The sequence below is a fragment of the Limulus polyphemus genome, unplaced genomic scaffold (genome assembly GCF_000517525.1).
Source record: "Limulus polyphemus unplaced genomic scaffold, Limulus_polyphemus-2.1.2 Scaffold5017, whole genome shotgun sequence".
Classification (NCBI taxonomy): Eukaryota; Metazoa; Arthropoda; class Merostomata; order Xiphosura; family Limulidae; genus Limulus; species Limulus polyphemus.
In genome coordinates this window covers 35,044-38,715 of record NW_013670627.1, presented here as the reverse complement: position 1 = coordinate 38,715, position 3,672 = coordinate 35,044, and the positions used below count along the sequence as shown (strand labels likewise).

Sequence of the window (3,672 nt, the reverse complement as noted above, 5' to 3'; positions counted from 1 at the left end):
ATTTATAATCAGTAGCTTCAGTGTAGCATACATATATATTTATAATCAGTAGCTTCAGTGTAGCATACATATATATTTAATCACATGGGGAAATGTGGAGAAGAAGCTAAAATTTGATAATTAAAAAATATAGATTTGCTGTATTACAAAATATTTGACTTTAGGATACACTACGGTTACTTGCAGTAATTTCTACATTATGAGGCCTCCTTTGAACGGGATAAAAGTTAAACCTTCTACTATTATGTATAACATCTTCGCAGGGGAAATATGATTTATTAATTAGGCAGTAACTTTAATATAACATTAAAATTACGTGAACACTCATTTTAATAACATCATGAACACCCAGTTTAATTGTTTGTTTGTTTGAAGTTATGCACAAAGCTACACAATGGACTGTCTGTGCTCTGCCCATCACGGGTATCGAAACCCGGTTTCTAACGCTGTAAGTCCGCAGACATACCGCTGAGCCACTGGAGGGGGGGGGGCTCAATTTAATAACATCATTATTCATTAGCCTGTTATGTTTTCCAGTAAGTTCATTTGTATTTGGATATTCAGTCCAGAGCCGTACCAAAGGAAGCCGTACCCAAAAAAAGTTTGACAACCAGTTTGAATGATTTCCAGGCAGCAAGTTCTTTCTGATTTAGTACTGTTTGAAAAACATCATTCATTAGAACTTTCGAATCTGTGGCACAACAAGGATACCTCCTTTCATTTTAGCTTCACTGATTTTTGGAAACTTGTCAGACAGATATCTGAAACCATTACCATCATTTTTTATTACATTTACAAAATTCTTCATGAGTCCCATTTTAATATGAAGTGGGGCATAAACACGTTTTGAGGATTCACTAAAGGTTGATACTCGATATTCTGTTTCCTTTGTATGTAATTCTCTCTCATTGCCCATTTCTTCTTTTTGAAATTATTTTATTATCACTTCGGGTGTCCCAGAGACACAAAAAGCAACAATGTTTGGTATACTCACTCTGTAGTCTTAGCCGGAATGCTATAATTTTTAGATCACCACATATGTTCTACCTATGGTGATCATATTAGATGGTCTCTAGTATAATCTACAAGCTTTGATAAGTTTCTTTCATGTTCACAGCATGAGCAACAGGAATCGATGGCTTAGTGTTCCCATCGTGCAAAAGTACATCTTTCAGACTAGCTTTAGAGAAGTCAATAAGAGTCTTCATTCTTGAGGATGATGTCCAGTACCTAATTATTTCATTAGTGCATCAACATTTGTACAGAAACACAAACTATCTTCTATGCTATAGTGAGAATCAAGACTTTGATGGTGACTTCGATAAATTTGAACTCTTCTTCCTGGAGCTAATAAATTCCATTGCTGTAAACAAGAACCAATAAGATCCCAGTGCTGCTTTGATAGAGACAAGAATCAGATCAATTAGCTCTTCTTGTGTGATCAGATGAGGCAGTTTATGTTGAGGTGCCACAGAAATAGAATTAGTAGATAAAGAGGATGAAGATGATTCATTATCTTTTTCGCAGGATAACTCTTCTTTAACCACTGTGGCACTGGAAGACACTCAGTCCCCATGAGGTACTGGTTTCATAGCAGATGTAATATCTAGATAATTAATGTATTGTTTATTTTTGCCTGAACAGTTAGATGATCTGTGGGCTCACGCCATATCATGGGAAATGAAAATGGCATACTTACTCTCTTCTTATTCAGTCATTGTGTCAAGCAAAACGTGCAAACTGTGCAACACACATGTGGAACCCAATATTTTTCTTGGTCACCAATATTTCACCCAAAATAGTGGTAGTAGGCTACCTTTATCTTGTGTGTGATGTTTTTTTTCGTTCCACAAATGTAGCAAAAGCCACTTTTGGAGGCAGCCAGCATTTCAAATTATTTTATAAAAAATATAATTAAATTTATGTTTACAGAACTAAAGTTTAAAAGATTAAAAAACAAAGTTTAGCAAAATTTGATTATGTCGCAGGTATGGTAGGAGGAAGAAGATCAGACTTTGTTTTGATTATGTGCAAAGCGAGTTGAAGTAACCAATCAAGTGAGTGAGAGGCAACTGAGAGAGAGGCCTAGGGGTCTAACTCCGCCTCTTTTATACTCAATCGAGGGACTTCTCTAATGTTCTAGCAAACTGAGCCAAGAGGGTTTTGTGATTCCCGGGGGGGAGCAGGTGAGCGTGAGCATGAAGCAAAAGTAATGCAATTCGCTATAATTTTATCAAGAATAAATAGCATATATGAACAATATATTTGGAATTTTACATCAATACAGTCAATGCTTGAAGTTATCAAAAATTTATACCAACATTATCTATTGTACTGAGCTGATTGCATGGTATTTCACATAGAGATGATTAAATATTGAGATTTTACAATAACACTGACTATATTTTTGAAATCAGCACCATCAAATTATCCCGAATCACTTACGTTTTCTCAAATAGCATATTTTTGTTGTCCAGTGTAATTAGAGCAAAATAAACTTTGCGCCTTTGGACCCATGTGTCATGTAAAAGCTGCATATGCAATATAATAAAAAAGAAAGATTTTATATTAATGTAAGAGTAAGAAAACACATGGCATACCACAAATGCATAAGTGTTATAAAGTTAGATGTAAGGAACGTCAGTTGAATTGGGAGAGGTGAGAAAATGGCTGAATTTTGGTAAGTCCCAAAGAGGTTAAGGGATTAGAGCACTCTGGTCGCTATGAAATCATTAGAGAAAGTTGCCACCTTCCTTCTTCAGAAGTATGGAGACAACAGGATCCCTTGTGATTATAAAACGCTGTAATCAAAACAAGTTTACAAGGTCAGAAAGAAAGAGACTTGTTTGGCATGGGTTTTTGAGAAAGGAGTATAAAAAACAGGCATATATTAGAAGATAAAAAGACCAGGAGATGTAAGAGAGACCAAATAAACTGAGAGAGTAAAAGGAAGAAAGAAATGCTTCCATGTAGAAAAAACAAAAAACAACTTCTAAATCTATGTGTTGTATAACATTGAACAGCAACTTATTATGTACAGGGTGTCCCTGAAATGTGGATCCATAGGGACAAATAAACAATTTATTCTTAACTTATTTATTATTCAAATTGCATACCATTAGCCACCATACCAATGTAAGTTCTTCTTATACTGAAATATGTACAGCTGACCTTAGAAATGTGTTTGTTGAACTTATATATTGTCTATTTTCCCTATGGATCCAGACTTCTGGGACACCCTGTACATTAGTATAAATCGTCCTCTGATAGAAATAAGAAGAATCACAATAAAGTTCAGGAGAAAGTGAAGTGCAAGTATAACATGATTGTGACAAAGTGGTGTCAAGGCAATCTACAACAAAATGGTGTCAAGAGCGACATACAACAAAGTGGTGGGAGAAATGTGATTTATCAATTTGTTAGTAATTGAAATCCAACAATGAAAGAAGAGATTGAAGTGAAACCACATCAACGAAAGCCGAGAAGGAAAATCAACTCAACTAGATGAAACAGTGAAGTTTGGAAGAGAGTAATTTTCCTTTTTTTGTTATTATCTTATGTCTTTTAGTTTGATGGTGGTTCAGGTAATTCTTACTGATTATAAATTGTGTATTTCATTGTTTAAGAATAGAGAGTTGGATATCACTGATAAAAGGTAGGTTGGAAAATATA

The 3,672-nt window shown here is 34.7% G+C and overlaps 1 protein-coding gene across 1 annotated transcript in view; it reads left to right on the top strand.

Annotated features, from left to right (window-relative positions):
- LOC106464461 (cyclic nucleotide-gated cation channel alpha-3-like) overlaps positions 1-3,336 on the top strand; it is a gene marked incomplete at its 3' end in the record, with an annotated part of 32,349 nt that extends 29,013 nt beyond the window's left edge. The window contains 3 exon segments of the mRNA NM_001314154.1: positions 508-528; positions 1,236-1,257; positions 3,311-3,336.
- Positions 3,337-3,672: the final 336 nt, after the last annotated feature.